The sequence below is a fragment of the Calonectris borealis genome, chromosome 8, assembly GCF_964195595.1.
Source record: "Calonectris borealis chromosome 8, bCalBor7.hap1.2, whole genome shotgun sequence".
NCBI lineage: Eukaryota > Metazoa > Chordata > Aves > Procellariiformes > Procellariidae > Calonectris > Calonectris borealis.
The window spans coordinates 35,072,835-35,093,528 of NC_134319.1; the positions used below are offsets into that span (position 1 = coordinate 35,072,835).

Consider the following 20,694-nt stretch of genomic DNA (forward strand, 5'->3'; position numbering starts at 1 on the left):
TGTGCAGTGATGGTAAAGTGATAATGCATGTCATTACGAAAGCTGTTTGTGCCCGTCAGTTCTAAGGAAGTACCGACAGACCTTTCAGACACCAGCTGCATTGATCTCAAGTTTTCCCTTTGCACCGTTTTAACAGCATGTGACATGCCAGAACAGCAGCAATCTTTGTGGGGAAAAACATCACTGATTTAGAAGATGTGTTGCATTTTCATTAGCTTTTGTCATTGTTTTTGACAACTGAAAGCTGTTCCTTACGTTTTTGTTTGAAAAATACTAATAGGGTGAAAAAAATTTTCCTGGTTAGTTCTGCTGATCATCAGTGTATTAGACCATATTTTATAATGCATATGGTGACTTCACATACATATTTTAAGAGACTGATCATTCTGTAAATTCTTTACTTTCCTGTCTTTATGTCAGACTTTCTGAGTGAAGAAAGCAAAAATTACAATTTCTTCACAGAGGAGATTTGAGACACTTCTGTTTCCCAAAAGTCATTTCTTCAGCAAGAAAAAAGCCAGGAAAAAGCCCAAACCCTAAGTATATGCCTGAAGCTACCATTTAATTTCTATGAGCTTTGGATCTGTTGTAGCTCAAGAATAGCAATTCCTATTACTGATGCTCATCCTTCTGTTGTCATTAGACCAGATGGGCCAGCCTTACTACAGGGTAGAAATGACCATTTAATAAAGTGTTCCCTTTTTATCTGATATGGAAGAATGCTTTCTACTTAGTAACAAATATTTTGTGCTTTTGGCCTTCACAGAGAGTTTTCTGTTTACCCGAAATTACAAATTTTTTTACTATTTTCTCTTATGCATATTGAATTTCTGAAGTAGCTTAGGAAGAAAGCACTGTGCCTGTGTATTTGTAATGAAGGCTTATTTAATCCTTGTAATATACTGTAGTTGTAAATACAAAAATAGTGTCTTCTAGTGGTAAATTATAGTTATAGGAGAGAGGGAAATTTAAAAAAAAAATCTCTAAACAAACTGTAAAAGGCAAGGTGCATTCTGCAAAGGATGAAGTCAGTAAATAAAACTTGCTTTCTAAAGTAAGAGTTTTTGCTACTATTCCAATAAGTAAACATGAGAAATATTTTTCTCAAAATATGAACATGCTCTAGGCACAAATTTGCTGCTCTCCATGTATGCAAATCCCGCCGAAAATGCTGTTGTGTGTCTGCGTTTACGTAAGGCTATAAATCAGCAGCATGCTGCTAATCCCCAGCAATCGGTGGGACGTTGCCTATGAACTGGGAAGTATGAAATTTTGGGAACTCATGGAAGTGGAAGAATGAAAAGTAAAGGATCCTTGTCAGTGAGATGTGATTGCACATTTACGTTTAGAGCCACGTGGGGGTGTTGGTCAGCCGGTACGTGTGCCCCGAGTGTCCCCTTGTCTCTTGCCTCTTGGGAAAAGTGTCTGAATTTTAACAGCATTTCCCTCTACCCAAGCGCTAATTTGAATCTCGCTTCTCTGCCCATTTTTCCTGGTTTCCATTTGCAGAATTCCTTCCCTATTTATTTTTGTCCCCTCTGTCAGATTATAATGGCCACCAAACTTACCAGTGGATGGGCAGCTTCTTAAGCAAGCAAGCCAAGAGAAGGAGCAGCTATGGATTTAAATTGCTGGAGTTTGGGGGAATCAGGTAAAATAACACGGAACTGGAACAAGGCATCGCTCACCCCTACCTAGGCAGTGGAAATGTCCCAGTGTAGCAGAATCACACCGGTCCTCTGTGTGTGCGGCTCTGCACCTACTCTTGGGAGGGCAGGCATCCTCCCGTGCTAGCAACAGTGACAGATTTCCAAGGACCCTAATCCAGAGCTCACCAATGTCACTGAAGCCTTAGTAGCTTCAGTGCACAGCAGGGTGTGATCTGCAGCACTGAGCAGAAGTGGTTGAACGTGGATTTGCATGGTTAGGACGTGCGTGCTTCAGCCCCGGCCGTGATCCGTTTCGTAGCTACTATACGAAGTGCTACATTTCCAACAGACTTTCATGCCATGTTCTGTAGGTTGTATAGTTCTTGCTGTTAGTCAAAATGCATGTTTTCTGAATCAGAGACTGGGCAGGGGGTTGGAGCGCATCAGTATCATATGAACCAAGTGCTTTTCAGCTGGTCCCTTTTTAAAAAAAAAAAAAAAAAGAAAAAGGAGAGGAGAGGAGGAAGCGAGCGCGCTATCCAACCTTGGTCATGTGTGCATTTAGATTTGCAAGAGGCATTAGCATCAGTACGTCAGCAAAAGCACTGTCAAGGTCAGAGGTCAGAATTTCAGACCTGTTGCCAGAGCGTTCCGGAGGGAACCGAAAGCCGTAAGCATCTTTAGGGATCTGCTCCCGATGACGACTGTCGGGCACCAAGCCAGATAGCTGCTACTCAAAAACACGGAGCACCTGCAGCTCCCTTTGCATTCAGAGACAATCAGGTCCCGTACGTTAAGGTGGGTAAAGACAGATTTCAGAGCCGCGGTCACCTGCTTTGACCGCTTGCAGGGGCGTTGTGTTACCCAGATGTGCAAAGACAGGTTTACATGGATAAATGGAAAGTTCCTGGGCTTACCTAAAGGGACAAACATGATGTATCATGTAGTGATTAGATCATGGTGTTTGGGGAAAAAACATAATTTCAAAACACTGGAACAGGACTGAATTTGCTTAAAGAAGAGGTCATACGATAGGAAGAAAATACAAACCAGGATGGGTTGACGTAGAAAGCTGTCAGCTTTGCTGCAGGACACTATGAGTGATGAGAGGGTTATGGGATTGGATTATTCGCTCTATCCGCTTTAGGAGAGTTACGCTGTTCCTTATTTGTGAGATGGAAACATTTTAAATAGATGCAGTCCAGTGTTTCATTTATCCTTAAGGCTTTGCCAATTAAGAAATTCCCTATGTGACTATCTCTGGCTTCAGCATTCCGTTAGGTTAAAAATCATAGGATTAAAAAAAATCCCTTTCTCCTCTTTTTTTTTTTTTAGTCTTTCAAAACCTGGCCTATAGTTATGCACTGGAAATTATTCATCTTTTATGGATTGCACGTTTGTTTCTGGATTTCACTCTGAAATGGGAAATTAGCTCAACGTTTTTCACATCAATCAGCTTTACTTCTACCACAGTATCACTGTGTTTTGTATGGAAAGGCAGAATGCAGATATTTTAAAACATGACTTGTTTTATTATTTCCGAAAAAATATTAGTCGACATTAATAGTGTCAAATTTCAATTATCATTAACCAAATTTTTTTATTTGAAAAACCTTAATTTTATCTATTAAATGGTGAATGTCTTTTGAAACTCAGGATTTGAATTTTTGGAGCATGTTACACATTTGTTGGAGCCGTTACATAGTTGTTACTATTGTGATGAACTCATCCTTTTTTTTTTTTTTTTTAAAAAAAAAAAAATTCTGTCAGGAAACCTATTATTCATTTATCTTCTTTTTAAAAAAACTTGGATATATCAAGTGGGGTGGAAGAGGAGGATGGCTGGATGCTAAGAAAATGTCTATCTGAAGTGAAAGCAGAACAGCCAACGTTTTCAAATGCAGATATTTAAGGGCACGAACCTCAATCCATGTTTAACCTCAATGCCCAGCCCGATTTATCAGATGGATTGAGCATTTCACCACGGTTCTCTGAAGGTCAGGACAGAGTTTTCAGTTGATGTTTAAGTACATATTTAATTCCTGAACTCTAACTAAGTAAACATCTGTATGCCTGCTAGAATTGACATGTCCTTCAGAGTTTTGGTTGGAGTTTATTGCTGTAATTAGCAAAGGCATGATAAATTGCAGAAGCCCAGGGAGAGATTTTATATTTTTTTTTCCCTAAGCTCAACAGATGTTTGGCAGTGCGTATAATCCCTATAATTTGTCAAAAATCACTTATGTCAGAGCTGTAACAGACGTTTAGAGAGGTTGATGGCCAGCATTTTATGGAAAAGGGAAGAAACTTAAATTTGTAGTGAGGTTAATTAAAGATCTAGAAGAAGTAGTACCCTGTAGGGACTTTGAACAGACTCTCACTGCTCCTTTCCGTCAAAAAAAAAAAAAAAAGGTGCCTGCAGGGGAGGGCTGGGAGGAATTAAAGCTTGTGAAGTTGGGACAACATCCACTGTCTGTTTTGGGGTAGGGCTTGACCAAGAATGCCTCCTAAGGCTCTGGATATGCCAAAAATTGCCCACAAAAAACAGTTAGCTAAATAGGTTTGGCTCAGAAATGATAATACTTAATTCTGGTGTGGGTTGGTTTGTTTTTTTTTTTCCTTAGCTTGGTTGAAGTTTTTTTCAAATGTGTATTTGTAACTGTAAAACTAAATCAGTAAGAATTCTTGCTTTTGCTTTCTTCATATCTACAATTTGTTATCATTATCTGCAAAAAGCAGACTTGACCTAGCCAACAGGCTCCCTATAAATGCAGGGTCTACCTAAGCAGTCTTCCTCTCAAATTTGAGAGAATTAAGCACTTTAAAAACCAGTGTTATTCACGACAACTTTCAAATTCATGTATTCTCCATTCCTGGCTTTCTCTGAGCATTAATGTGCATCCTCTGAGATGCGTGAAGATTTTGTTTGCTGCTTTCCCATCCTTTGGAAAGTTACATTATCTTCCATTTCTGACACCCTAACACTGAATTAGTACCTTTCTCTGCAGCTGGACCTACTCCCCCCAGCTGGACAGTGCGGCATCTAATGCTTTGGGCAAGCTAGGGCAGTAGCTCTTGACAGGGAGTATTTATTAACTTCTTGGCAGTTTAATTAGATTTACGTATGTCTTGTGGTGATGATTCCAAAGTAAAGTAAGTCAGAGCAGACCAAATATCACCGTGCTACGGTGAGGAAAGGGACATCGATGAAGGAGATGTCTTCAGCCTGTGCTCTCAAGGATCTCTTGTGTCTTCCAGCCTGCTGCCCTGGAGCTGTTCGGGTCGGCTGGCAGAGCCCAGCAGATCGGGCTCGCTTGTGACTGCCAGGTGCTTGCTCTTCTTCCAGTCCCTTTCCTACCCTGCTGGTGAAGGGCCCTGAGACTCCACCAAGCACATCTCCGTGTTTTAGAAGAGTTGACAGAGGAGTCAGTTGTTCACATCATCTTGTTCCAGGCATTTAACTTAAGGCACCAACAACGGGAAGCTGGTTTTTCTCACCTTTACCTAGTCAATGTGGGTAAGCCCTCTGGCTGGCTTTGCAGAAGGTGAGTCCCTATGGCCTTTTTCAGCGGGAGAGACCAGCTGCGTGACGTGGGTGATTGGGTTAGGCTGGTGTGAATCTCCCATCCTCCCAGCTGTTACGTTATCAAGTGGATATTCATTCTGTATTAATAGCTTTCAGCTACTCTGTTAATACGGGAAGAGCCACTACCCAGAGGTGGGATGGTTCTACGGTTCTGTGATGTCTCTCCCAAACATCCACTAATGTTTCTTACGCGTGCAGAAATAGGAATAAAATGTTTTTCTTCTCTCCTGACACTTACACAACACCTGTATAGCTATCTACACGTGCAGCTATCAGATGCAAAATTGTCTTCCCTTTACAGAGCAGAAAGTGAAACTTGCTCATTTGCATTAATTTCCATATTTATCTTAAATGGGAAGATCCATATGTAAAAGTGGTATGTCTGTATTTGTCAAAAAGCAGCAAAGTCGCTGTGAGGAGGGCGCAGGCCATCTCGAGTCGGGACAGTATATCCAAATTAGAAGAAAAAATTTCCTCTGTTGAACTGTAAAGCGGTTGCCAGCTGGATGTGTTACAACAGAATGGTTTGGGGTTTTTTTCATTTGACCATTTACCAAAAAATGCAGTAACCATTGATAATGTAATTGATTAAATGACGGACGTCCAAGTCCTGTTCCAACCAGCTGCATCTCCACAGTGGGTGCTGCAGGGCTGCCTGCCCCCCTTGCTTGCAATACCTGAAATAACGTCGTCTCCGCTGTACGATCCTGACATCCCTGTGGCAACTACAACTGCATGAAGTAAAAGCAGTGGTAGGAACGTATTCCTCATATTACCTTTATTAATCAGAAGATGAAAGCCAAAGCCGACAACATCGTGTGGCCACAGAGACCCTGGAGAGCTGTAGCTCCTGCAGCGGTTACATCAGTCCATGGCTTCTGCTCAGCTCATTGACACCGTTGGTGTCATTCCACAGGCTTCATGTTTTTCTTTGGATCCTATGATCGACTCTTAATTATAAATGGTGAACTTTCACCAGCTGAATTGTAAACAGCTTTACATGGGGCCTGTAAAACTGCATAAAACTAGAATTAATGTTTTCGCTTCCTTTGCAGACCAAAATGAAGCAAACTGGGCTTGCAGTTATGCAGCACCTGAGGCATTTACACAAGTTTCTCTGAAGGTGTAAATAAATGTCTCAATTTGGAGAAAAGGCCGATGGCTTAAAACACATGCTTTTCCTATCCTGCTCCAAAACATAGCTCAGATAAACAGCATAGGAAATCCTTTCCCCAGGACTTGCTTTTATTTATGTAGAAACTGGAGCGCAAACTCTGGGCCAGTTTTTCTGTGTATAGTTAGTTGTTTCTAAGACTCCTTCACAGGGACTGCCGTGGCTCTATCCTGAAATTAATTCCAAATATTTTAGCCTTCCTCATGGTCAGGCTACGGTCGTATCACCTCGTAAGAAGCCAGCCTGCCTGCAGCCATCTAACAGTGATCTTTTCTTAAAGGCTTCTAACATTCATCGGAGCAGAAGAAGAGAGCATCAGCAGAAAAGGGCTTGTTGTAACAAGCAGCAGGAGGTACCAGGAAGCTTCTTTGCTTAGGGGAGAGCAGGGGAAAAGAAGGGAAAGGGAAATAGGAAAATGAAGGGAACAAAATGATCTTATCGGAAAAGATCTTACTGTAAACACCTCTGATTCATTTCATCCTTTTCGTATGTGCGCACTGGCACAGCGCTCCAATGCCAATTCACCTCCTAGAGATGGGATTTGGGGCAAAGCCCAGGTGAAACATTACTGTCACCTGCGTTTTGTGAAAATGCGTGTGCAAAACCCGAGAAATGACAGTATCACAGATACTGTGGTCCTCAGTATGGGCAAAGATGCCTGAATTCCTTTGCTTCCTCAGTGCTAATCTTAACGGTAAATGGAAAATATACTCCACAGCGTGAGTTTCTAGCGAACGAAATAGGAAATGGGTGGTAAGTGTCTGAACACGGTGTTCCTTGGGTTGTAGGAAGGTGCTGCAGGATTTAGGTACCTTCTGCAAAGCGTCAGAGCAGCCCCGTCTCTTTGCTGTTGTGGCTGACGTGATAAGATAAGCCAGGTCCTGTTTGCAGCAGAGAAGGATCAAGAGAAGTAAGAACAAGAAGGTGTTCTGATGGTGGTTTTTCTCTTCCCTCCCGATTTGTTTATGCAGCAGGGCGTAACATTTGGTTAAACCTGAGCTGCTGTAGGACCCTGCCTGCAGCTGTGGAATTCGCTGCAGCAGACATGGGAGGTGGATGGAGCAGCAGCCATCTGCAGTGTGCTGTGTTTAGGAAAGGAGAGGAATTCTGTGAGCACTAAAAGCAATGAAATCTGATTTTCCCAGGGTTTTTCTTTCTAATGATTTTGCTGTATAAAAGCTTTTTGCTGTGGCTTCAGCACTTAAAGGGGCTCTATTTGTGGATTCTCCAGTATTAAAGAATAAGATGTGAATGCATGCGAGAGCACTCACTTTCCCTTTGGGAGAATGAAACTCAGATACAAAACCAGAGAGTATCATAAATCAGAAAACAAACATGCTATTTCAGATCACCATGATGTCAGTTATTTGGATTTACATGATAAATGACTGTTACAGCATTAACTGTCCCAATAGAATAGTTCAAATGTGAATCAGTTTGTAAGAGCCTCATTTATTGATGTGTTCCAACAAGCTCTCTAAAAAAAATCAAATTATAATTCATTTAACTGTTTAACAGTCGATAAACACTAGGTTGGTCTGTATGACAGCAAGTCTGTATCAATCCCTGTATTTTAAATATTGTAGGAGGGTCTTGGATGACGCATCAATATTCTTACTAAACAGAAGAGTATAATAAAATTCTAAAGTCCTAAAATGTTTGCTACTGTATTTTAAATAAATAGCCGCTTTCTAAAATGATTTATTAAGTCGTCTAAGTAAGATCTGAATAAATGCATTCTAGTGTGGTGTTTACCGTAGGTTGTGGATTACTGACATCTCCAAGACAATTGGTTCAGTGGCCTGAAACCGTTTTGCATCCGGGCATGGATAATGGGAACAAAAATTTGCATTCATTGGGAGAGTCGGTCTCCTGAAAAGCAACGAGCGTCTGGAGGTGGCTGTAGCGTGGGCACTGAGGAAGTCCCCAGGGTCTGAAGGCACTGTGTTTAGACCTCGGATGGCTGGCATCTTTCCTCGGATGAAGAGCCTGACTTCTCCTAACTCTTTCTGAGGGTTTACTTCATCCTGTTTGGCTTAGGGCTTAGCAAGGTTACTTTTAGCTAGGCTGTATTTTCAAATGTGCCTCTTGCCTGCGACCAAATGCGACGTGTGGCAAAATAAACCTGGATGGCACCCAACACGCAAGAGCACGAAGGTGAGCAGTTGCTAAACGCTGCCTTCGGGGATCTCTTCTCAAGAAAGAACTGAGAGCTCCCCATGGCCAGTTTGGCATGTCATTGAGGGTTCAAAGGACAGCGCTACTGAACTTCATGGTCAACGGTATTGACCATGGATTTAACTTAAAATCGTCAGTGAAGGCATTTCATCATTGTGTGCTTTCAAAGAGGTGAGATCCAAGGCTTTATCTCATAATTTCTTTCAAAACAGTCTCGGTTTGCTTTATTTAAAAATTTCAAAGGCCTTCCTTACGGGATCTCTGAGAAAAGGAATAGCTAGTACCTTTACTGCTTTAAGCCTAGACAGCATCCCTGCTATAAGGAGAAATAGGAATGTGTGGTTATCTTTGGGTACCGCTGGAGGCAGCTATTTTAATAGGATTCCAGCAATTATGAAGGACAGGACTCAGCACTGCAATTATATTATTTGATACTTTGTGTCAAAATGACAAGACTTTATTATAACATGCTTTCATCTCAAATTAAGATAAAATATTTAATTCCATGCCAAGCAACGCTCCTTAAGATATTGCATAAATGGAATAATTTAAGAATATTTTAATTATGATGTCGTATTATGAATGACATACTACTGAAATGGTAAGGATATGCAAATAGAAACGTGTAATTTCAAGATGCCATTTGAATTTATTACTGTAATGTTTTCAAAACAAAGATATTGCTTTTGTGGAAGATCTCATCAACACTGAAACAATTACCAAAAAAAAAAAAAAACCAACAGTGAATTTTTTTTGTTAAGAACAACTTTGATAGCACGTTTTCACCTGGCTCTGCGCAAGACCCGTTAGCCAGTGGTTTTCTATGGGGCTGAGAAAGACCAAGAACTGACTCTGCCACCCCACGTGGCTGAGTTTAGGCTGAAGTCACCGCTGCTGTTACCGTTCACGGAGCCTTCCTCGGATGGCTGGCTTAGGTAACAAGAGCGGTAATTGGGAAATGTCTTGGAGGGGCTTTGGCCATGTGGAGTTTTGTAATGCAGCGGGTACTTTGCTCGGAGCAGCTGAGATGGCTCATTAAAGCCCAGCTTAGCTCTCTGCTGGAATCGCCGTTCCCGCAACGTTGCCATCCCTTCCTCTGATTGAATGGAGTGAGAAAAACTACGTGGCATTTGCTCACTGCCATTTCTTGCATTTTCCTTCTTTCTCTTCTATTATCTGTGGCTGTTAGAGTGGAAAGGGTTCTGGGTCATCAAAAACAGTTTCTTGTTTTGGCAGGCAAATATATGGAGCTATTTTTCAGGCTTATCATACTTCCTCTACTTGTCGTTGCCCTCATCTTGCATGTCTGTCCGAAATGAAAATGCCAGTGAAAAATTGAAATGTTTCATTTCCGCTTAAAAAAAAGAATTAATACGAGAGGTGACATGAATTCACAAAGTCTTTCATTTGAAATAGGAAGGGATTTTTTTGTTTTGTTTTGATTTTTGTTCTTTTACCCACAAAGTGCTATTCCCCTAATTTTGGCCAACTCTGCTCATACCTGGTATTGGGTAGACCCCATTTCTCTCTTTCATTTTATGTTCTTCTACTCATAGTTCTTTGATACCTTCCTTCCAGTAAGCAGCAGAATAGGAATTGCTCTGTACTTGGATACTGATTGTGAGAATTGCTCTACAGCTTTCACTTGAACTCTGTAGGCATTGAACATTAAAGGCAAAAACTGTGGTGTGTGCTTGCCGCAATTTAACGGAGCTCTCTGTGATGATTTATAGCATGTTCCAGCTTGCATTTAAGTCAGTGAGAAACGTTTCACTGTACTGGGACTCAGGCTAAATCTTTGTGTTCATTCAAGGAATTCAGAATTAAAGTTATAATTCAGTCTAACTGTGGTTAGCCATATGCCTTAAAATGAAGCCTTTTTTAAGATGGGATAGCACTGAAAGCTGGTTACCAGACTCTCCAGCTGAGTTCCCCGCATCCTTTTGCCACGTTAAATATACCAAATCGTGGGGCAACCTGATTTTTCTTTCCGCTCCTTGCTCACCAGTGTCTAACCGGAGTGCTGTACAGTCTCTGGAGGGTTTTCTGTCCGCAGGTGGCTTGTGGAACACGGGTTTGTTATTCTGGTTTTATACCGCTGGCTATCTGAAAGTGGTCTAAGAACACAATAGGTCTAAAAGACGGATGGATTTAAGGGTGATGTAGATTTTTCATAAGTTCTTGCGTCTTCTGTATCTAAGACTATCCTGAAGTGGCACAGCTTTTGCATATAGTGAGAATCGCAGCCTCCTATACGTGCAGGTAGTTGCACAGCTGAGCTGACTAATCCCTGTAATCCAATCTAGTGCAATATTTACTGAAAATTATTTCCCCACTGAGGTGGAGCTACTGATTGTATCAGTCAGGGCCTGTTTTCTGAATTGGTGCTCTCTTTGCTCTTTTTTTTTTTGAGGGCTGGAAGGGGGCAGGGATGTCCTTTAATACTGTAATTCACCCAGGAAAAAACTTTGCAGTTGAGATGAGGATATGAACAGATGGCATCATAAGTATTTTGAAGATGTAAAATACCTGAAGGGTTTTTGCACTTTGTAAATTAGGAATAAGGGAACCATGTGATGGCTTCAAGATCCATTGCTGCTAGTGATGAATTCCCTTTATCACTGAAAACCAGTAGTTGCATATATTGGCATATAGCAATCATCTTTAGCTATGCAATTTGCTCTCAAGTTGTATTATTTTGATTATTATCTTTCATTCCCTAATGCATTTCCCCATGATTTTAGCTGTGCTGTAATTAGAATTGCTAGGATTAGACGTTAATATTTATAACAGAGATCAGCTTAAAATCCCATTCTGAAATAGGATGAAGTATTCACGTATAATTCTAGCAATCTGGTATATATCAGCTGCAGAAGAGTGACTTTATGTTCCCTCCGGTCAAAAAAATTTCAAGTACTTGCAGAAAACTTGTAAAGCTGCTGATTGTGAAGACCATATTGTTTGTGTAAGCAGGTTGGAAGCAAGCATCTAAAATGTAATTTTGCCCCATGGTTTCTTGACCACTGAGACCTGTACAATTCACAACACGCTCATCTTCGGGGGATCTCAGCTGTAGAAAGCAATCTCTCAGTATCAAAAAATGGGGGTTTAGTGGACCGTTATATATAATAAGTTTTCTTTGTTTGCTTAAGTTATGGTTATTTCCTAAGGAGAGAGAGATACATATGTATAAAATATGGCTGTTCTTACGCGCACTGCCAAATCCAAATCTGAGTAGAGATGACACAGACGTGCCGCTGAGAACAGCAAAACACTGACAGGTAAGTAAAGCAGTCTCTGCATCCCCACTGAACTGTGGACCCGATGGTTTTTTCCATTGCTGTCAATGGCAGATTGCCCTCAAAGTAGGTAGGCTCACCAGCTAGACAGGGACATTTCCTTCATCTTTTCATGTAACAGATCATTTATACCTTTAGTTACGTAATTGCCACCTGCCTAAAATTAACGCTGTCACACCAGCTACACAGCAAAATTTCTTGTCCGGTACATTTGGTTTATTATTCTTTCACACCAATATTTATGCTTACCACACCATTCCTTTGCAAGAAAACAATTCTGAACCTGAAATTAGATAACCCGAGTAAGAAGGATTTATTCTAAAGTTAGGATTTAGAGTTTCTTGGAGGCTCTGAAAACGATGGACCCAGAAATGAAAATTTTCTGGGGATTATCCCAGACATTTAAGCCTTTCGCTCACCCTTCACCAGAGCAGAGAACTCCATCCCAGTACAGGCAGAAGAAACGGCGTGTTTATATTCTCTTGCAGATCCTTATGTACAGGTTAGTATTCAAAGATAGGTTACAAAAGAACAGAAATCCCATTTTGAATTCAATCAATGTCAAAATCAAATAAAGAGAGATAGGATTCTGTGCAAGGAATATAAAAGCTTTGTTCAATTAGACATGGGTGTCGCTTCCGATAGCCTGGGCACGCACCGCCAGCAGCCCAGGGGTCAGATTTCTAATATATTTCCTCTTGCCCAAAACGACTCTGTCTGGAGTGAAGCACCACTTACTGTCCATGCTAGAGCAAAACCTGTATTTATTTAAAGCATGAATAATGACGGCTCTTGTACCTTGTTATTCTCAGCTTAATCAAAACAGCCTGCCAAATGCATAACTGGAAATCTGGCATTAGTTTTTATCTCAACAGCTACATCTCAGCCTGATACCGAAGGTGAGGTTCTACTGAGAGACTGTATCAGTTAAGTTTATCTGTTAGAACATTTAATGCGCTGCTAATGAATTTTAGCAGCTGTGGCTATCTTTCGAAACACCATATTTTGTTACCCTACTAAAATAAAACTTGAAAGGCACCGAACATACAGATCGCTCTACCTGAGAGGCTCAGTCGCTCAGCTCCGCCTTTTCCGAGGGCCGACAAATGTCCTTCGTGGTTTCCAGGAGAGGAGCTGGATTACAACTGACCACGGATAGACCTGCTCTCAGATTTACATCTCTGTGTAATGATGACCCTTGCAGAAATAGCTTTGGACAGGTAATAGGATTATCATAAGTGAATTAGAAAATTCTGTTCATTAGTTTGAGCCAATGAAGTTGCAGACTGGATAGAGGTTTAAAGGATTTAGTGCATAGATATAATTGGGAAGGGAGAAAAACAACTGAGCCTAAAGAAGAGATACAGATGGCACCTTGGTATTGCAGAGCAAGGTGTATTAAAAATGCTGAAGATACACAGGTGGATTACAAGCAGAGTGTAAGAACCCGTTACTGTACGCAGGAAAGCTACCCTTACAACCCTGATGGCCTTTTAAATATTTCTGAATTGCGTAGGAGCCTGTTTATAAAAAGGATAACACTATTCATGGAAAGGATGCTAATATTTAAATAAGTGACCCAGTCATACCTAGCTACTCATTAATTTAAAAAATGAAGTACTTACAGAGTGCAAATGAAAAAAGGGGGAGAGGGAATTTTATTCTATGGAAAACTATAAATTATGTCTTATGTGGTGTTAAGAAGCAGTGAAATTCAGAGCAGCTTTAAATGGAAGACTTGTATTTAAGCATCTGCAGCTCTGGCTCTTACATGTAGTTGGATGCTTTGCAACCAGGAAGGTCCCATCTCTCACCCACTCTGCTGCTCAGAGGAGCTTCAGGAGGGGGCTCTGGAAATACCAACAAGTAATGAATGCCAACAGAGGTGAGGAAGGGGTGGGGACCCTGGCCTCAGTGTCCCTGCCGGTGTGTCTCCTGGTGAGGCAGTGTGGAAATGACCCCAGTGCGGTGCCGTACCTTACCTGAGAGTCCTCCTCCCCTTGAGCTCGTGTCTCATCTCGGTTGTGCAGTCAAGGAGAACTGGGAAATGCTGCCACCGACGCCCCAGGGATGGTGGGAACTGCTGTGCTTGGAGCAGTTCGCTCTTTCTTGCGGCACGTTTCTTTTGGAGTTCTTCCTCTCTACTCGGACCCTGAATTAGCTGGTAAGTTTATCCCACTATAGGTCTCGTAATGACTGCTGGGATAAAGCTAATCCAAAAAATTAGTATGAACTGCATTCCTTTTATGGCCCGCATAGTTTCAGTCCATCGTTAGCTTTCAGCTCATTCAAAGTGCTTCTACAGCAGGAATGGAGATTGTTGCACCAAAATCAGCCAATCTGACTCAGTAAAAACCCCATATATATAGGGAGAACATGCCATATAGGTGCAACATGAGGGATCCTGCCCCATGCGTATAGTGAGCAAGACTTGCAGGATGCTAAGAGCTGTTGGAAACCTGGCTCTGAAGGGGTTGCTGGAGTGGCTGTCTGGTACCTTATGTTAACCGAGATTTTGTATGATTTGTGACTAATATTAGCAATAAAGCGATGACCAGCTTTCAATCAACTGCTGCTCTTGCTTTTTTCTACCCAGCAGCGACCCTTGATAAAACTGCAAGCTTGCCACAAGTCTGAGTCCTCGTGAAGACCAGGCTTCAGGAGCACCAGAAAGCCTGGCACAAGGAAGACTCCTCCTTCTTGCAGTGGGGGAGGATCGGGTTAAAATCAAGAACATTTCAACAAATCGGAGGTAAACAAGTCCATGGGACCTGATGGGGTGCACCCACAGGTGCTGAGGGAGCTGGCCAATGTCATGGCAAGGCCACTGTCCCTTATCTCAGCCCTGGAGAGGCACATCTGGAGTGCTGTGTCCAGTCACGGGTTCCCCAGTACAGGAGAGATGTGGGCTTACTGGAGCGAGTCCAGGGAAGGGCAGCAAAGATGATTAAGGGATTGGAGCATCTGTTGTATGAAGAGAGGCCAGAAGAGCTGGGAGTGCTCAGCCTGGAGAGGAGAAGGCTCAGGGGGATCTTATGAACGTTTATGAATATCTAATGGGTGGGTGGATAAAAGAGAGAACCAGACTCTTCTCAGTGGTGGCCAGTGACAGAACAAGAGGCAATAGACACAAATTGAAACACGGGAAATTCCTATGAACATAAGAAAATGCTTTTTTCCTGTGAAGGTGGTTGAACACTGGCACAGGAGAGATTATGGAGCTTCCATCCTTGGAGATACTCAAACCCAACTGGCCAGTCCTGGGCACCCCGCTCCAGCTGACCCTGCTTGAGCAGGGAGGTTGGACTTGGGTGATCTCCAGAGGTGCCTCCAATCTCAGCTATTCTGTCGTTAATTATTTAAGTTGTTAACAGCGTAACGGTTGTTTAAGAATTAGTTACAAATTATTGAAAAATGGGGTCAGTGTTTCCTCAGAAATAAGATTGTAGAGAAGAACGACAGAAATTCATTTTCCCCTGTATCAATAAACTCTTTTTCTTATTAAAGGCTGGTTCATCCCTAGAAATAACATTGTAAGTGTGTTGGGGACCTGCCAAAATTCTTCACTGAGATTATTGCAATGGAAGACAAAGCTACGCATTATTGTAGGTTTTTCTCTGTCTCAGAATTTAAGTTGCAGACAGCTGACGCAGTGGCTGCAGAGCTGCCAAGTGGAGAATGTGGGACCGTTGCCCAGGAGGAAATGCCGTCCCGCTGGGACTCCTAATCTGGGTTTGATGGGATATTATCCTGGGAACAGAGCACTGGGAGTAAGGGGCACAGCTCTTCAAGCGTTATGCCCCCATTTTAAAAAATGCACAATTTTGCGAAGCTGAAATGACAATATTTCCTTCTAAAATGAGGCACTCCAGTTCAGTGACTTTTTTCCCCCAACTTCTAGCATTTATATAGAAGTTTATATACATCTGTTCTTTGTTTGTTTGCCTGTTTTTGTTTCCTGCTTGATTATGTCTCTATTTGCTAAGCCTGCCCGGAGCTATTTCCTACCTGACATGCATTAGCTGTCAGAGATTTCAGGTGCTTCATTTCTTTCACTTTTAAATGTCTTTTATGAGACAGTTGTTAATCTTTAATGGAAGTTCCCATCAAATTGGGAAGCTCACCTGGCTCTGTTCCAAAGGGCAAAAGCAAGAAATTTCGTGCCCTATGAAAACATACAGCATCGCTGTTTTCAGACGGCGGCACGTAGGCAGAAGGCAATGAAGTAGTTGATGGGGCTTTTCCAGGGCCCGACAGGAGGAGGACACAGGCATAGGGAAGAGGGCGAGCAGGGGATTTCTAAACACAAACTTGCCAATTTCCGTTTCTTTGACGATAGAGGGTGGCATTAGATTTGAGACTGCTTTGTATTTGAGCGTGACATTTAATATCGTTGTTTCTAAATGTTTAACCTTCTACTTTTATCTGTTTCATCCATTTTTACAACTTCAGACTGTGGGTATTCATTTCTTTCTCTGTGACAGCATTAGTTCAGTGCAAGGCTTGGGTGTGACTTAACTCCATCACCCTCTAGCTTTTCCCTACTGCAAGTCACAGGAACGTAAAAAATGTAAAAAAATTCCCAGTATGCCTTGTGGAGGTAGCCTTTTAAATTAGCATGGCCAAAAAGCTTTTTGAGGCCTAAAAATACCGTTTGGAAACAATTTACAGTCTTCTGCAACCAGGAAGTTCTCTTAACTATTTAGGCTTTCCCTTTTTTTTTTTTCTTTTTTTTTTTTTCCCCCTCCTTGCTTTTGATGAGATATCACTTCTACAGTTTTAGGTTAAAACGTGCCCTTAATGTCTTTAATTTAAAATTATATTTTCTCTGCTTGCAAGCCCTAGTGTACGTGCCATGATTTCAGAAAAATATCTATTTAAGAAATTGATTACTAGTGTTATTTCTTATAGTTTTATATCTAATGATGAAGCATTTGTACTTGCAAAAATATTTACAAAATTATAGTCATTCGTCATCGGCTTAAAAAGCCCTTTGTTGCAAAAAGATGGATTAAATCTTGACATGGAAAGTGATCCTAAACCAATTAGGAAAACTCTGTTTGTTTGCATCCCTGTCATTAACTTAAGGAAGATTAAAATAAAGAGCAGGAAGAGGAGCAATGTGTTTCCCGTGTCCCGTACATCATGGAGCTGCAGTGTCTTGCCCTGGTGCAGCTCTGAGGCATAGCAAACCTTAAAATTTTGGCCTATTTAATTATTTTTTCACTGAAGAGTTCAGAACAGCCTCCTGCAACCGGGCGATGGTACTGAAGGTGCTGGGGGACAGCCCAGACCTCTCGGTCCTCACGCTGTTGGGGTGAGACTTGTCCCACCTTCCTGCTGCCATGCACTGCCGTTTCATAGTTTTGCATTTTGTATCGTAGTTTGTGTCTTGGTTTCTCTCCCGGTGTGGCCCGAGTCTCCGTCACACACAGAGAGATGGTTCTGCACCCGCTGGCAGTGCCCTGTGTTTGAAGGAGGAGATGCCATATTCCCAACCGGCCAGCCTCCGGCACCATGACATCTGCTCCTTCATCCTGGTTGCCCATCATTACATCCCCCGTGTGACCCCGGGGCCACCGTCACAGCCTTGGCAAGGAGGACCTCAAATGTTGGCATGCTGTCGAGGGGCCGTGTTTCCTCTTCGTCCTGGGGGCTCAGGACCACCTGCAGCGCGTGAGGTTGTGATCCGGAGTGGTTCAAGCACTGGGGGGGTGCTTTTGTGAGTCGTTGCCTTGGTATTAGTAGTGCTTTGTGTGGTGAATTAAGTCTGTTTACAGGCAAAGTCTGTTGCACTGAAGGACCTCAAAGAACTGATGAAAGCCGTTTTGGTGAGGGATGTAACTGCTTCTGAAGTTCATCACCGCATCCAGAGACAGGGTCCTTATCCGTACCCTACTTCAGAGTAATGACTTTGTCTTACGGAGAGGTGCACAAAGCTTTTTGAAATCTTTTTGCATGCACGTTTGGCCTGCCTTTAGTACTCTATTTTGCACCATTAGATGTTGCCCATAGAGGTCGGTGTTTGCCTTTGAAAAGGAGAGCCGTATGCCTGAAGCACTGCAATATCTGTCACATAACCCGCAGCTGGCTTTCAGATCTGCTTCTACCCATTTCCCTGGGTTAATAACGTTACATTGATCTCTTCTGAGGTTCTAAAGATGTGACTGAGAAGGAAAACGTTAGCGTGTATTTTGGTACATCATTAGGTTTTGCTCTCTTCAACATATTTTAAAAGATCAAGCATGGTGTTTAAAAAAAACCCCAACAACTTGACATTTCATAAAATATTTGCATATCTAAAAGAGGAATTGAGGATGATTCAGAGTGCGAATCATATCTGTAGTTATCATCTTACATATATTTTATGCAGTCATTTGCTGTGCTTGTAGAACGAACCCCTCCCTCTTTATCCTGAGACCTATTTACCGTTATTTGTCAATGGTAGTAACAGTTGTGGCTGTATGAGAGTAATTACCTGAACGAGTTGCCTGAGATTATGGAAGATACTTTGGGAAATAAAGTCTGTAGAGTGGTTTTGAGTGAGCGTTGCGTGAGGAAAGTATAAAAGCCGTCATTCAAAAACCGAGGACTGCACGTTGTGTTTTGTAAGGACTCTTCTCAAATGTTCTTTGCATGAACCGTAGCTAATGTTACCTAAACACATTTAAAAAATATTACTTTGAATTAGTTTCTGTATGCTTTCACATGGAAAGTGAGGTAAGAATCGTGTGGATTTTACCATGCTTAGTTATCGTCTCAACTGTATTTGTAAACTGCCCCTAGGTTGTGTGCATTGCAGTTTAACTGTCTAAAGGCTTTTTAAGCAGAACTGTTAAATGAATTTACTGGTTGGATAAAAATCTTATGTTATCATATCAAGATGTGGAAACTTTGTTTACTAAAATAAGCATTCCTTAGCTTCATTGCGTGTGATAGTTGGATTTTGAGCAGTATGACTGGCTGCAAAATAGTCTGAATTCTTGTGTTTCACGCCTGTTGATAAAAGAAAAACTACCATTAATAGTTCTGTGTGTCCCTTTAATGAAGTTGGCCTAATCCCTCTTTGAAGAGTGACCGTTTTTCTACAAAAATCAAAACAACTGATTTAATTCAATAGTACTTAGTATTCCATTCATTGTGAAGTTTATATGAATGATAGATTATTAATGAAATATTTGCGGAAAGCATGGTGTATCTAGTGATCTTAGAAATGCATTAGTGGAAATGTTCAGTTGAAAGTGCTCATACATCTGTTCTGATATTCTTTTTCCCTCCTTAAAAAGTGTTTTACCTCCTTAAGTTTCTTGGCAGTGGGCTGAGGGGTTCTGATAGTCTTGAAATACTCTGTTTGCACCCAGGTGTGTGTGTCGTAACTTTTTTTTTTTTTTTTTAAAATTAAGTGCATAGGACAACACGATGCATGACTTTCTCAATTTACAAAGATCGCTTCTTTTCAGATTTTCTTCTTTCAGACCAGTAGCCAGAAGGGAGCACTCTTACCTAAGGCATAGTAACGTTCCCCTCACCCCTTGGTTTCTGCTGGCGTGGTGTATGTAGGCAGCAAAATCTTCCACCAGAGCAATGGGTAAAGGGTGAGGCTGGGAACTGTTCGACGACGCACTTGCAGTCTCTGTACTAATTTGTTGCCATGTAATAAGACTTTTCTGTCTCTGTCATTACTGGTGGTAGCCTTTGCTTGCTAAAATTGAATAGCAATTCAGAGTAAGATGAAGCAATTCTCCTATTGTCTTCTCGTAGGGATTTGCCACATATGTTTTTCCAGGACAATGCTATACGTCCCTCATATTGCCACTCCTCAATATATTCAGAGTGGTTTGGGTTGGAAGGGACCTTAAAGATCATCTAGTTCCACCTTCCCTGCCATGGGAAAAGCCCCGTCCTACCTGATCTTGAACAGTTCCAGGGATGGGGCATCCACAACTTCTCTGGGTGACCTGTTCCAGTGTCTGACCACCCTCACAGTTAAGAATTTCTTCCTAATACCTAATCTAAATCTACCCTCTTTCAGCTTAAAACCATTACCCTTTTTCTTGTCACTACAGGCCCTGGTAAAAATCTCTCTCCACCTTTCTTCTAAGCCCCCTTTAAGTACCGAAAGGCTGCAATCAGGTCTCCCCAGAGCCTTCTCTTCTCCAGGCTGAACAGCCCCAACTCTCTCAACCTTTCTTTATGGGGGAGGTTTTCCAGCCCTCTGATCATTTTTGTGGCCTCCTCTGAACCCGCTCCCACAGGTCCATGTCTGTCCTGTGCCGAGGACCCCCGAGCTGGACGCAGCACTGCAGGGGAGGTCTCACCAGAGCAGAGCAGAGGGGCAGAATCCCCTCCCTCGACCTGCTGGCCACGCTGCTTGTGATGCAGCCCAGGACACGGTTGGCCTTCTGGGCTGCGAGCGCACGTTGCTGGGTCATGTCCAATTTACCACTTCACCAGTCCTTCTCTGCAGGGCTACTCTCAATCCCTTCATCCCCCAGGCTGTACTGATATCGGGGATTGCCCTGACCCAGGTACAGGACCTTGAACTTGGCCTTGTTGAACTTAATGAGGTTTGCATGGGCCCACTCCTCAAGCCTGTCAAGGTCCCTCTGGATGGCATCCCTTCCCTTGAGCAAATTAACTGCACCACTTGGCTTGGTGTCACCCATAAGCTTGCTGACGGTGCACTCAATCACACTGCCTGTCTTGTTGATGAAGATATTAAATAGTACTGGTCCCAGTACGGACCCTTGAGGGACACCACTTTTTACTGGTTTCCATTTGGACATTGAGCCATTGGCTGCAACTCTT

At 42.2% G+C, this 20,694-nt stretch overlaps 1 protein-coding gene across 1 annotated transcript in view; it reads left to right on the top strand.

The window, feature by feature from the left end:
- ODR4 (odr-4 GPCR localization factor homolog) overlaps positions 1 to 19,771 on the top strand; it is a 48,468-nt gene extending 28,697 nt beyond the window's left edge. Inside the window, exons 21-22 of the mRNA XM_075156979.1 lie at positions 14,483 to 14,638; positions 17,271 to 19,771. The gene's annotated coding sequence lies outside the window, so the exon portion shown is untranslated. The remainder of the gene's footprint in view (positions 1 to 14,482; positions 14,639 to 17,270) is intronic.
- Positions 19,772 to 20,694: the final 923 nt, after the last annotated feature.